Source organism: Erpetoichthys calabaricus, chromosome 2 (assembly GCF_900747795.2).
Source record: "Erpetoichthys calabaricus chromosome 2, fErpCal1.3, whole genome shotgun sequence".
Taxonomy (NCBI): domain Eukaryota; kingdom Metazoa; phylum Chordata; class Cladistia; order Polypteriformes; family Polypteridae; genus Erpetoichthys; species Erpetoichthys calabaricus.
The window spans coordinates 32,629,257-32,644,206 of NC_041395.2; the positions used below are offsets into that span (position 1 = coordinate 32,629,257).

Consider the following 14,950-nt stretch of genomic DNA (forward strand, 5'->3'; position numbering starts at 1 on the left):
TGTTTTAGAGGGTAGCTGCTGATTGCCAGAGATATCATGGCCATGTGCTTTTCTCCCCACATGGGGAACACTGAACACGGTCAGATATAGTGCCAACGTCTATTGATTTTTAAAGTTTGCCCTGTTTCATTACTATGTACTGCTCAAAAAAATTAAAGGAAAACTTTTTAATGAGCATCAAGTCAATGAAACGTTTGGGCTATTGATCTGGTCAGTTAAGTAGCAGAGAGGGTTGTTAATCAGTTTCAGCTGCTTTGGTGTTAATGAAATTAACAACAGGTGCACTACTGTAGAGGGGCAACAATGAGACGACCCCCAAACCAGGAATGGTTTAACAGGTGGAGGTCACTGACATTTTTCCCTCCTCATCTGTTTTTTCACTAGTTTTGCATTTGGCTATGGTCAGTGTCACTACTGGTAGCATGGACCCAACAGAGCTGGCACAGGTAGTCCAGCTTCTCCAGGATGCCACTTCAATACGTGTCATTGCCAGAAGGTTTGCTGTGTCTCTCAGCACAGTCTCAAGGACATGGAGGAGATTCCAGGAGGCAGGCAGTTACTCTAAGAGAGCCAGACAGGGCCGTAGAAGGTCCTTAACCCATCAGCACAACCCACCAGTATCTGCTCCTTTGGGCAAGGAGCAACAGGATGAGCACTGCCAGATCCTACAAAATTACCTCTAGCAGGCAACTGGTGTGAATGTCTCTAACCAAACAATCAGAAACAGACTTCATGAGGGTGGCCTGAGGGCCTGACATCCCCTAGTGGGCCCTGTGCTCACTGCCCAGCACCGTGGAGCTCAATTGGCATTTGCCCTAGAATACCAGAATTGGCAGGTCCACCACTGGCACCCTGTGCTTTTCACAGATGACAGCAGGTTCACCCTGAGCACACGTGACAGACGTAAAAGGGTCTGGAGCAGCTGTGGAGAACGTTATACTGCTTGTAACATCATTCAGCATGACTGGTTTGGTGGTGGGTCAGTGATGGTCTGTGGAGGCATATCATGGAGGGACGCACAGACCTCTACAGGCTAGACAACGGCACTTTGACTGCCATTAGGTATCGGGATGAAATCCTTGGCCCCATTGTCAGACCCAATGCTGGTGCAGTGGGTCCTGCGTTCCTCCTGGTGCACGACAATGCTCGGTCTCATGTGGAGAGAGTATGCAGGCACTTCCTGGAGTTTGAAGGATTTGATACCATTGACTGGCCCCCACGGTCACCTGACCTAAATCCAACAGAACACCTCTGGGACATTATGTTTCTGTCCATCCGACGCCACCAGGTTGCACCTCAGACTGTCCAGGAGCTCAGTGATGCCCTAGTCCAGATCTGGGAGGAGATCCTCCAGGACACCATCCGTCGTCTCATTAGGAGTATGCCCTGACATTGTCAGGCATGCATACAAGCATGTGGGGGCCATACAAACTACTGAGTACGATTTGGAGTTGCTGCAATGAAATTTCAGCAAAATGGACTAGCCAGCCTGACGCATCATTTTTTCACTTTGATTTTCGGGGTATCTTTGAATTCAGCCCTCTATAGGTTGATAATTTTCATTTCCATCAAACGATGTGGTATCCTTTCATTCCTAACACATTACCCAGTCCATATCAGTAGAGATTTCCAGCAGGATTTTTTTACCATTGAGATCTGATGTGTTTTCAAAGTGTTCCTTTAATTTTTCTGAGTACAGTACATTTGACCACAGTTATGGGTTCCTGAGCCTTTAAGAGAACAGCTGCATGCCTCCATGGGACTTTACTTAAACCAGGAAGTACTTCCTGGATGACTGGCCAGTGCCCCGAAAATCTCCTCAGCAAGTGAGCTTAGAGTTGGGACATAAGAGCAGACAACAGCTCACCTGACCAGGAGGAGGAAGGAATGACCTAAGGACTGAAGTGAGGCAAAGTGATAGGAATGTGCTTTTGTGCTTAGTTAGGCTCAAAAAGGGACATGGTTTTGTTATTTTTGTTAAATATATTTACCTTACAAATTTTACTTCCTTTACATCCTCTCTGGAGGTTATAGTGCATTGTAACAAAGAACAGAAGAACAAAGTGAAGAGCTGGTGACTGTCAAGGTAACACTGTTTAATGGAGGCAAATTAAAAGTTCATAAAAAAGAAAAACAAAACATGTTGGATGATAGGATTTCAAGTATTTGCAATTTTCTGAGGGTGAGATCTACCTCCTGCAGATGTCGGTTCCAGAGCAAATGTCAACTTATGATCTGACGTTTCCTTACTGTAGTAATCGCTGGGGTGGAAAAGGTTGTATTTCTGGACTGGCAGTGGGAGTGACATCAGAGCTTCTCTCATAAGTCATATCTTGGTCAGCAACTGTGTCTCCCTATTCTGATTTCAGGGGTTTCAATGTCAAACTCCCTCACCCAGATGACCCAGCTGGGGTTGATCAAGCCCAGATTTGGGCCCAGGTTGTGCTCTCCAAATGGCTTCCCTCGACCACCTAGAGACTGGTTCAGTGGCCTCTGTGGCTATTTTTACAGCCCTTTTTCTGTTGGTCCCATAGATGCCAATGATGATAAGCATCTTGCAGAAAAAGTGGCCAGCAAACAATCTGTAACATACTAAATTCGGCTTGCACCTCAATGCAACCCATTCTACAGGCACTGCTTCTCCAGCTTTGAATATCTTGCTATGTTGCTTTAATTGGCATATTGGATCTAATCCTCCCATGAAGAAAAAAAAGCTTCATTAGTATGACCTGCTTGAAGGATTTGGACAGCAAGATAATGTCTGGTCTTAGTGATGGTGCTGTAACATCTTCTTGGAACTTGAGTTGTCTATCTAGATCATCTCTTTAGTTCCCAGTCAAGTGGTGTGGCCAGTAAACTCGTGGAGGCAAAGTTGGGGGTCCTATTTGCCGTTTGTGGCTACTGCTAGTAAACTGATCCAGAGAAGACCAAAGAAATATTGTTAAAAAAATGGTGTTTATTAATAAAATAGTTACATGGGAATGGAACAACACTAGTAAGAAACAAAGTAACAGAAAAAAACAGACAGAAAATGAAACCCTAACTGCCCCAATTTGCCTAAAGTGCACAAAGTTAAACCCTGACTGTATATATATATATATATATATATATATATATATATATATATATATATATATATATATATATATATATATATATATATATATATATATATATATATATATATATATATATGTGTGTGTATAGGTACACTCGTATATACAGTATATGGATGTGGTGAGAGTAGTAAGTAAGAGACAGACTGTCAGACCTCCATATTTTTTTTTCCTGGAAAGTCACACATTTTCTCAGCATAACAGTTTAAGGAGGCCTAGTACTGAAGGCTTCCAAATCAGACTAGTCTGCTCTTCCAAAGTATGGCATCCCCAGAAAAAATCCCAGTCATGCTCCTCAGCAGTACTGAGCTAAAAGATGAAACCGTGCTAGTGATTGCAGGCTGAGAGACATGATGACATGGAGAGCTTTTAGGATAGGATTGGGTTCTGTCTTGGCCTGATGCTGCTGATTTCAAATTGAGCTCCTCATGACTCTAATATCTCATTGTGAAGGTACACTGAATGCTGGGTGGAAAAAGCTATTGAGATTTTTTGCAGATTTTATTAAAAAATGGGCAGTTCTATGATCCTAATGTGAATAGTTTGACTGGTTGCAAAATGGATCAAGCTTTTCACTTGTGATGATCGATTTTGCACCCTTGTCCTGTTAACATTTGTTCCAAACATTAACCCAGAATGATATTTACTTGATTATGCTGACCTCTTTTGTAACTTGGTTTGGATCTGCAAAGCAAATTAATATAAATGTAGATGGATGGATGACATAGAGCTACCATTTTTGTGATCATGCTAACATACATAAAGATAACGCGATCATCAGAAGAGAAAAATACACAAAAAAGTTTGTCTGTAAATCAAAAACCTAATCCTGCCAAAGCTCCATGTAGCACAATTCCCCTGGTGAAAAACTGTGACAGTAACATGTGTGGATACTTCAGTTTAGCAGGAACCTGAGAAATCACTTCCAGTCTGCTAAAAAATGAATCTGGATCCTCAATTGACCTTTCTGCTGGGCAACTGTCCAAAACATGGGGCCAAAGTTACAATAGAGTGGCTCAAGAATATAAAGGTGAATGTCCTTGAGTGACTCAGTCAAAGCCCTGACCTGCTACCTACCATGAATCTGTGGCACAATCAGCAGTCGATAAGTGATGTCCAAATCAGGTTAAAACAGCTGCAACAGATGTGCCTTGAAGGACAGGACATGTATATTTAATCAAAAGCTGGTATTGCAGCAAAAGACACTTCTAATTGGCATTATCTGTTCCATTCCTGATTGGGATACTAGTCTGGGCAAGCAAGACATACACTTAAAAACTAAACCTCCTGAATTTAAACCTGCTTTTCCTTTACCTGTTTTCCATTATTTAAATCTTCTTTTACAACTGTACTAATCTAGTTTCTGCTGTATTATTAACTTATACCCCATTCATGTTTATTCATGTTTACTATCTCAAGTGTATTTCCTTTATCATCTGTCCTACACTATATAATGATTAATACTTATTTACATACTGTACATGAGAACATCCATCCATTTTCCAACCCGCTGAATCTGATCACAGGGTCATGGGGGTCTGCTGGAGCCAATTCCAGCCAACACCGGGCACAAAGCAGGAACCAATCCTGGGCAGGGTGCCAAACCACCGCAGGACACACACAAACACACCAAGCACACACTAGGGCCAATTTAGAATCACCAATCCACCTAACCCGCACGTCTTTGGACTGTGGAAGGAAACCGGAGCACCCAGAGGAAACCCACACAGACACGGGGAGAACATGCAAACTCCATGCAGGGAGGACCCCGGAAGCGAACCTGGGTCTCCTAACTGTGAGGCAGCAGCGCTACCACTGCGCCACCCCATGAGAACATACATAAGAAATTTAAAAAAGGGGACCATTCCTTTAGCTAATGGTTCAAATGTCCCAATGATCTCATTCAGATATTTTTTAAAGGTGGTCAAGGTTTCTGTTACTTATACCCAACCATTTTAAAGACGTCAACAAACTTATGTGCACTTGGTGTAAAACCAGAGTATCTGAAAAGAACTCACATAAACAAGAAGAGGACATGAAATCAAAGGACCATGATAGGAATTGAGTATTCAGGTGAAATGAATCATATCTGAGCATGATAGGGCAATCTTGAACTTGTTCTTATAAGAAAATACACAATTTAAAGAAGAGCATTTAAAGTTTTTTTTTTCTTCAGTTATTGTAAATGAGCTATGGTGTATGCCGTTTATCTTTACTGGCTTGGTTTTCCTCTCCAGAATGTGAATATGTCTACTCGTATAAAGTTGTGTGTGTAGTGTTGCGTATTCATTTTTCTAAAATTCCCTTGATTTCCCTTTGTTTTGCTTCCCAGTGCAACAAATCCACGCGAAAAACTTTCTTGTGCATTCAGGATAAAATCACAGTCGTAGACACCACGGGCTCCCTGGCTTGATAACAATGCATTTCATACACTGTACACGTCTGCAAAAGTAACTACAAAAGCATGAGGCTGAGCTCATATTAAACGCACTCAAGAATCCGCCGTATTCCGCCAGAACAATAACCGTGCCCTGCTGCTTTGCGATGATATATACGTTTAAATTCGAAATTAATAAGCTACAAATTGTCCGATTATAGCACATTCGCTTGCAGCTGCCTTCTTCGTGTAGCGAACAGTAACAGGAGAGCCTCGGAATGCTAGGCGTTTATTTACCAGCTATCTCTAGTAGAGGAAGCTACCATATCATAAAATGTGGCATACATAGAAGACAGAATTATACATGAAAAGAAAAACATATCTTTCACCCTAAAAAAAAGGATTCGTCAAAATATGCCAATTTTAATTTAATGACTGAAAGTTAAAATCGTTTCCAGAATGCTTTATATTACAAGGATCCGAAACAAAAATTATGTCCTTTTAAAAATTCTCCCCTGTTCTTTCCAAGATGGTATCGCCCCTTTTGATTGAAAGGTCCACATTTTGACTTGGCTTTATTATTTGTGTTAGGAAGGAAAGACGAAGAGAATTTTTAAGGAGACTTGGGGACTTGGGAAAAAATAGACAGATTGGAAAGAGCCAGAAGAAAAACAACACAGTGCTGAGTCTGCAGAACGGACGGCTTTTTTATTTCGACATAAAGGTAGGAACGACGTTGAAATCTTGAGCGCTTTTTTTCAATCACGACTGCAATATGACAGTTATGGAGTTTCTCACTCGGCTTCTCCCCTTTTCAGAATTATATAGTGTTTGTATTGCCTTCTGTGTGCTTTTTAGGTGTTTTGCATTCAAAAACTATCAGAATCTTTGATCGACACACGCGGTATTCTTTGTATTGAACTGTGTCATTTGTCAGTGTATAAAGCGAGCAGTTCAAGACCGATCCTTCTTATATTTTTATGTATGTTGTAATCTATCTATCTATCTATCTATCTATCTATCTATCTATCTATCTATCTATCTATCTATCTATCTATCTATCTATCTATCTATCTATCTATCTATCAAATAATAACAGCTTTTTCTATAGAGACTTCATCATGCATCCCCACACAATCCAATTCGGGTTCCGTTTGTGGACACGCATTCTTGGGTGCACACGCTGCGTTGCATTTCCGCGCAGCTCTGCAAGCTTTTGGAAGCAGATGTTCCAGCGATGCTTCTACTCCTATACGACTTGGCGAAACGTGCTATTTATTGCAAATAATTAATTCCGCGCTCGTTGTCGGGATCCTAATGTGTACCACGCGCGCACCATTACTTGGTCGAGAGCTCTTTCTTTGTGCTATTCGGGGCACAGCTCCGCTCATCCAGCGGCGCTTAGCTACCTGTCATGTTGCCTTTAAAAAAAAAAATAAACAAATAGCAGACCTTCTTAAAGAAAGGCTGTGCATTTTGCAATGGGGTCGTTTAGTGGAGTTATTGGGCGGATAGAGAAATGTCAAGTTGGCAGACGATTACAGGTTATTAGAGAAGTAGCAGACTAAGGGTGATTCAATGTCAAATCTACGGGCGTGCCTGGGAGAAAAAGGGGGCCACACGCCGACCCCGACATTGCACAAAAGAGAGGGCGTTTTCTGACAAGGATCGCTAAAGGCACGGCGCGTTTGTAATGAATCGAAGTGCATTTGTTTTTATTTTTGGGAATGAAGCTGCAGCCAACCGTTAAATCAAACTGCAGAACCCTTTCACATTTCAGCAGTGCTAGTCCAAGTGGTCAAATGCGATTGCGAATATCATGTGTGAAATTCCCTTAAGGCTGTCAAATATCGGACATCACAAAGGAAAAATTCGTAAAATATAAGTGAATGAAATGCGACTGTAAGCATGTGTTGTGTGTGTGTGCGCTGATACTTTAAGGACAAAATGATTTAATAATGAATACTCGAATACACCCGTAAGTCGGTGTTTGTGTGGAGTGGTGAGTTTAATTTAGCCAACTGTGAGAAGATCCTCCCAGAGTTGGTTCCGATAGTCACCACCCCCTCCTGTCAACTGGATTAAACAGGTTCTAAAATGGATTGACGGGTTGTTACTATTCGCTCATTATCTGAACATAGTTTTCTGGTTTACAGGTCAATGGGAGCGTTATTAGCCTGTCATAGCAGAAAGGGTTGCAAGACCTGGATGGGAAGCCAGTCCCTCACCTAAGTTTGGCATCCCAAAACTTTAGAAATGCCATCTTACTTAACCAAATCCAACTGGATTCTGGGGCAACATAGAGAAAAGTCAAGCCAATACTGGAAGAGCATACTAACTCCAGGCAGAAATTGGAGGTTTCCAACCCATGTCCAGATAACACACACACACACATGCACCCAATTTAAAACTATCAATTGCATACATTATTGAATGGGATATTTTACGTTAACTGAAGCGTGTTTAAAATGTTATGTTAAATAGTTGTCATAATTTCTCAATTTATTCATTTTGCCAGTTCAGTCCACACATCTGACTTATTGTGTGACCATGAGGGGGGCCACTTTACCTACGTTTTCCTATTGAATGTATTGAGACAATTATATTAGTGCTGAACTCATGAAAGAATGTTGCTGTACACAGAATAAAGGCTTTGCACATCTGTGTTTTTAATCTTTTGCATACACTGTTTCATATCGGCTTACAAGACAGTGTGACCTAGTGGCAAGGCTATCAGATACTAAAGCTAAGTTTCTTGTAATTTTTGAAAGTGTGAAAGTCAATATACCTGCATATTTATATAAAGAATTATATTAAAGTCCTAGAGTGGTGATAAACCTTTAGATAGTGCACAATATATAAAGTTACACAGGCACTGAAGTAAAGGTTGCTGGCATATTTTTGTTTACATCTGTTATATAGACTTTTATATCTGTTAAATAAGACAGAGTGGACTAATGGCAAGTGTGCTGGGCTTTGTTGCTAAGTTCCCCACCACTTTGTGAAGCTCGGCTAATCCAGGTCAGGCACTCTTGGTTCTGAAGAACCACCGTGGTTGCAGACATTTGTACTGACCAATTTCTTCAATAGATTCCTTTGATTTATTGATACTTAGATAATTCCGCTCCTTTCATCTGTTATCATTTTACCCTGTCAGAAGCCACCCATCTTATTTCCGGAAAAAAAAATAACAATTTACACTAGCTAACAAAAGATTTACATGGTGCCTTTACTATCTGCCTGTGAGGTATGTAGTTCCTTTTTTGTCTATCTGCTTAGTGTTATACATGTATAGTGCCTTTCTTATCTCTGTGTTGATTATGTAATGCATTTAGTCTCTATCAGTATGTCAAATGTGAAAGGCACTACATTGCATAACAGATAGATATGAAAGGTACCCTATCTATCTATCTATCTATCTATCTATCTATCTATCTATCTATCTATCTATCTATCTATCTATCTATCTATCTATCTATCTATCTATCTATCTATCTATCTATCTATCTATCTATCTATCTATCTAGCCTAGTGCCTTTCCAATCAATCATTTAAGAGGATTACTGTACAAACCACAAAGTTGCTGGCTCAGTCCCAACCCCTGACTCACTATGTGGCCTTGGGTGAAGAACTTAAAATGTCTGCTGAAAAGTAAAATTTATGTACTTAGTGGTACAGCAGTCAATGAACAACTGGTATGGAAACCAGAGTAAGGAGTACATCAGGTAAGGAGATTTGTGTTTTTCCTATTAAGTTAAAGTTATGCATTTTATTGCATTAATATTGATCTTAGTGCCACAGAGTAGAGACGTGTTGCATAGTTGGATATGCAAGTAAGAATTTCACTGTACTCTTTATTTGTGACATTGCTGCTACTATCATTATTGTAAATCACATCAGGATCAATATAAAATGGCTCTAAACAGCAAACATAACATTCACAAATACACTATCAGGGTCACAGGGAGACAGAGACTATTCCAGCAACATTGGGTGCAAGGCATTAACCAACACTGGAAGTGTTACGTGTCATTTACAGGGCCTGCTCATATACCCCCTACACGGAGCCGCCTCAGACTTGATAGTTAAGCTAACATGGACCTCTTTGGGTTTTGGGAGGAACACTGAAGTAAAACCCATGCAGACATGGAAAGAGCACACAGATTCGACACAAACAGTGAATACAGAGAGCTGGATCCATGAGACTGCAGTGCTAACTGAAGTGCCTCATAACCTAAAGGTTATTTGTTTGGTTAGGGTTAGGGTTGGGGAATTGATAGCATTAGGCAATGGGCACGATTGGAGCCTGGACAACATGTTGTTCTTTTTTGGGACACACTAACACGTGCTAACATCAGAAACATTTCAAGCCAACCTAGCAGAATGCCTTACAGTAGGTCAATGTGGGAAACTGTTATGGTTTTACATAACATTTTTTTTTTGCTGATAAGATAATTAAGTGTTATGAAACACACCATCTAACGGCTCATGAATAAAAGGCAGTACTCACAAGCTAGCTTGAGGTGACATTAATGTGATTCATTTCAAAGTTGGAGTACGACTTCTTCCTGAGTGAACATTAGGGTGAAGTGCTGTTTATCTGCTTTGCCACTTTAGTGTATTTGTCTTTCTTTTTAAATTAGAATTACGCTGTGGAAATGTGATACCGGAATGGCCCGCATGTTACTGCTCCACCCCTTCACCAAAGCGCCCAGACACTTTTACTAATTGGCATGCTCTCTTTTTTTTTATGTCCTGTGCATATCTCTATGTAATAGACAGTCATCTGTAAACAGAAGTGACACCAAGTTGTCCTCTGGGCAACCTGATCCATGGCGTCATCCACTGGCCTGACCTTTAATCTTGCCTAAAGTGAAAGGTCATCTAATTGTTTTCATTTCTCAGCTCTCATTTATCCATCAGGCCTTCACTAGACCTTGTTTGGGTTGGGTTTTAGGTAAAATTAGCATTGGCCAAGATGTTTTCTGACCAGAGGAATCAAAAAATGATGAGCAGTGAAGGGCAGACATGTACTATCTGTGTTATTGTCATTGATGATATTGAAATATAAAAGAACATATTTATTTAATGTGGAGTGCATTTTGTACTCACCAGTTCATTCCCTAGTGCGTAGTGTAATTTAGAATCAGTTGGTTGGGGCTGGTGGTTGGGTTTAGCTGTCCTGGCAGTGGTGGGTGTAAGACCAGAAAGAGCTCTGAAACAGGATGGTAGTTCAATGCAGGACACATTAATGCCCATCTATGTAAATATAAAGAATTATTATTATTGCTCCCTAGTCACCAGTTAACAGAACAAGGTATGTTTTTTGGGATATAGGAGAAACAGCTATGGATAGAATATGAAAACACCACATGGATGGCAAATGGGCATGAGATTTGAACCCAAGAGACAGGATCAATGAGGTGGCAGTGGTATTCACTCCACTGCTGTCAGTCTTGGGGCTTTCTTATATTAATCACAATATAACATAATCAAGTTGAGGGGGGCTGAGCTTCTACAGGCAGCAGTCCCAGCCAGGGTACCAGTCCATCATAGGGCCCACTCACCTATCATCTATGGGGAGAACGTGCAAACACCACATGGACAGTTAAAGATTTGAATGGAGGACACTGGATCCATAAAGGACTATTTATACTTTGTGTGTCTCCATAGATGTCAGGCTCTGCAAAGGTACAAGTGACATGAATTTCATCTGCAGTCATGTCACGTGGACATGTACGTCTGTGACTGTGCGCTTCCAGATTTTTGCGGTCCTGTGTGTACCTGTGCACATCAACATTGCATGTGCTAGTCAACAAAATGTGGATGCATTTGAGGAGAAAGTGTGTGCAGTGCTACACGTACGTGATTGTATTATGACCAGAACAGGATGTGCACCGTATGTCCATGAACACATTCACAGCTGTTTGTGTCTGTTCAGTTTTGTAGTATAAAAGTTCCTTAAGGCTGTAGCACTACCCACTGTACCACTCTGATGACCTTAGGGCTTTCTAATATTGATCCTAACAGAATATAATCCAGTCGAGGGTTGCTTGGGGCAGAAATGAACAAAAAGCAGGAACCAGCAGGAGTCAGGGTGCCAGCCCATTGCAGGCAGCCAATTAACCTAACAAGCCTGTCTTTACGGATGAGGGGCAAAACCAACACAGACTCAGTGTTCAAACTCCACGTGGAGAATGGTTAGGTGCTGAATTTAAACCCAGTGTGGTGGATCCGCGAGGGAGCAGCACTAACCACCATACCACCTGATGTTATTTGACCAGTGTTTATTTTGTATAGTGCCAATAACAGCAAGTTTATCACACAGCACTTTAACCAACTACATTACCAAATGTTATAAATGAAGTAGTATGGTAGACAGTAGGACTTTAAAAGAGTTTCAAAACTCTAATTGATGTTGTTTTAGAAAAATTATGTGGTTAGGACTGACAAGTCTTGTTGGGCTAATGGCCTGTTCTTGTCTGGATTGGTCTAATGTTCTAATGAACACCATAGTAGTAGGAATACACATTCACACCAAAGAAGTGAACCACTAACAACATGAGCACCTTGGAAGTGTACAGTCCAGATTTTAGTGTGCTGGAAAATTACTAAACATAAATGAGACCATGTTATTACAGCCTTTATATATCTGTGCTTATGGCTTATGTCCTTAGCAACTACTCTCCTTGCAGGCTGCAGGCCTAATGGTCTGTTGTCTCTTTCTTTACTATTTTCACTTTCACACCATTTTGTTCTAATTATTTCTTACCCAATTATTTTCTGTACACCTAGGCTTGCTTGCATGATTGAAGGTGCGAGCTTTTAATCCAATCGTTAACAGGCCAACAGACATTTAGGCTCAGCTATTACTGCAAGTGGAAGAGGTCTGCTGTTATACCCAGCTGAGATCTGAATTCAGGTGTTTTCTGTATTGTCCTTTCAGCTGTGCTAATAATGAGTTTGATATTTTCGTCACGCAACTGAAATACAATTAAGTTTGTGTCTTGAATGTGACTTTCCTCCCCCCCCCCCCATTTCTGATTGAGATCTGTTCTGGCATAATTCAGGACAGCTGTTTGCCCTTTTCTGTAATTTAATAAAAATAATAATTAGCTGAAAGCCTTTACTCAATCAGGCCGTCCTCTAAACCTTCCTAATCCAATTCTTTATGCTCGCGGTGAGTTGACTATTAGGAAGGTGGTGAGTTTCTAGTGGCTGAACCACAAGATTGCATCTTTTTGTGACCCCTGAGCAAGTCACCTGAGCTCCATCCATCCTTTTTCTTAACCTCCTTTTCCAGGGCAGAGGCACGGGGCAGCAAACCACCGTAATGACTTGTAGTCATCTTGGCTAAAGACGTCAACTAAATATACAGGGTGGTGAAGAGAAAAATGATCAAATTTGTCACTCACATTTACAGAATATGCTGAAAGTGATCTTCTTGTGCGTCAATACATCTCTGTGCCCATTTCAGCATGTTCATGTACACTGTTTGCACACTCTTTGTTCATGGCCACTTTTTTGTGGGCCACCCAGTATAAAAAGTTAGAAAATATATGTCTGGTATAACATTCTGATGCATTCAGGGTCTTACTTCAGTTAACTGTTTTGTAACATGTATATGCTTATTTCTTTCATCAAAGGCAGAGATATCACATTTTTGCCCATTGCATACTTTTTGCAACAATAACTTCAATTTAAAGTAGAATGTTATTATATGTAGTAGTAGAATAAATAAAAGAAATTATTTTTAAAGAGGTTTCAAAAATATCCTGTCCAAATAGGTGTTTGTTTGCAAAAGCAGCTGTCATAGACAGCTGATTCTAACTCGAGTGAGAGAAAAATTGTATTGATTGCAGGTTTTTCTCCTAGAAAATGTTTATTACGCAGTGGCATTGGTTGGGTGGGAGCACGGCAGAGTGTTAGGGTAAGAGAGAAGTGGTACCAACATTAAGTAAAGAATCTTCTTCTTCTTCTTTCAGCTGCTCCCGTTAGGGGTTGCCACAGCAGATCATCTTCTTCCATATCATTCTGTCCTCTGCATCTTGCTCTGTTACACCCATCACCTGCATGTCCTCTCTCACCGCATCCATAAACCTTCTCTTAGGCCTTCCTCTTTTCTTCTGACAGCTCTATCCTTAGCATCCTTCTCCCAATATACCCAGCATCTGTCCTCTGCACATGTTCAAACCAACGCAATCTCGCCTCGGAAGGGCATCTGGTGTAAAATTTTGCAAAATCAATATGCGGACAATACAAATTAAGTAAAGAATAGTGGCAATAAATAATTAAATAATGCAAGGAACACTTTTTTGCAACAAAAAAGGTATACCTATGAATTTTAAGTTGAGTCCATAAAAAGACATACAAGTAAACCTCAGCTTATACAAATTCAGCTTTATGCAAGAATATTAAAATAAAACTGAAGGAAAAGTATGCAGAAACTGAAATAATGCACCTCACAGGGTAATGTGCTTTTTTCTTATATTATGGAAGAGGAGCCTCTCGTCTTGTTGATCTGTTTCAGTCAATTCTGCGTGACTGTCTCCCATATTGTTGTACTTTCAGACATCAGGGCCAAGAAGAAGGAAATGGCCACTGGGTACTCTTTCTCCCCGCTTATCCCAACCAATGTAAAAAGAGTCCAACTTACTTTTGCTGTGATTCATTCGCAGTGGCATACGATGGCATAAGGGCAAGTAAAACACTTAACGCTTGTCCTGTGCTACTCCCATCCTCTTACACTCACTGTTGCACACAGAGCCGTGAGGTAGAGTGAAACTGGTGCTTGCTGCACACTCACTTGGTCTTATCCACAATAGGATGAGAAAACATGCTCCTCTATGTACTATTGTGTCGTTTCACCTAACCTGACATGGAGTGTTGCTCAATCAAATTAGCTCTCTGACTGCTGTGCTCTCCCTCTCTCTTTTTCACATACTGTGCAAGTTGGAAAGAATGAGACGCAGCCCTCTCATGTTCTCACCCGTTTCACCTCACGTGACATGCTTTGTTTTAATCAGCACAGGTATCTTCTCATCTTCTCAAGTCTAGATGTAAACTGGCTAACTGTCAATGCTCTGTACTAAATCTGGGTGCTTTGGATTGAAGTAAGGTGTTATGCCAGCCCCAGCTCTGGCTTCCTTCATGCAGCCGAATCACCTGCAAAATAACGTTATTGTACACTGGAGGCTGTATTTGAAACTACTGATGTGCACTCATTTGTGAAGTGACTGATGTATTTACATAATGTACATATTAATTGGTATAAGTTAAACCATGTTTGCAGTTTTTTTAGTGGCAATGTAAGGGTTTGTCTATGGACATTCTACCATGTGCGAATTTTTACTATAAGCGAGGCTTAGGAATGTAACCCTTACCTAAGATGAGAGTCTGCTAATTTTTAATTGAATCTCAACTAACTCGAGTAGGAGAACATAACATTGTGTCACGC

The 14,950-nt window shown here is 40.7% G+C and overlaps 1 protein-coding gene across 1 annotated transcript in view; it reads left to right on the plus strand.

Moving 5' to 3' along the window:
* The first annotated feature begins 6,052 nt into the window (after positions 1–6,052).
* ndrg2 (NDRG family member 2) overlaps positions 6,053–14,950 on the plus strand; it is a 333,932-nt gene continuing 325,034 nt past the window's right edge. The window contains exon 1 of the mRNA XM_028793565.2: positions 6,053–6,217. The gene's annotated coding sequence lies outside the window, so the exon portion shown is untranslated. The remainder of the gene's footprint in view (positions 6,218–14,950) is intronic.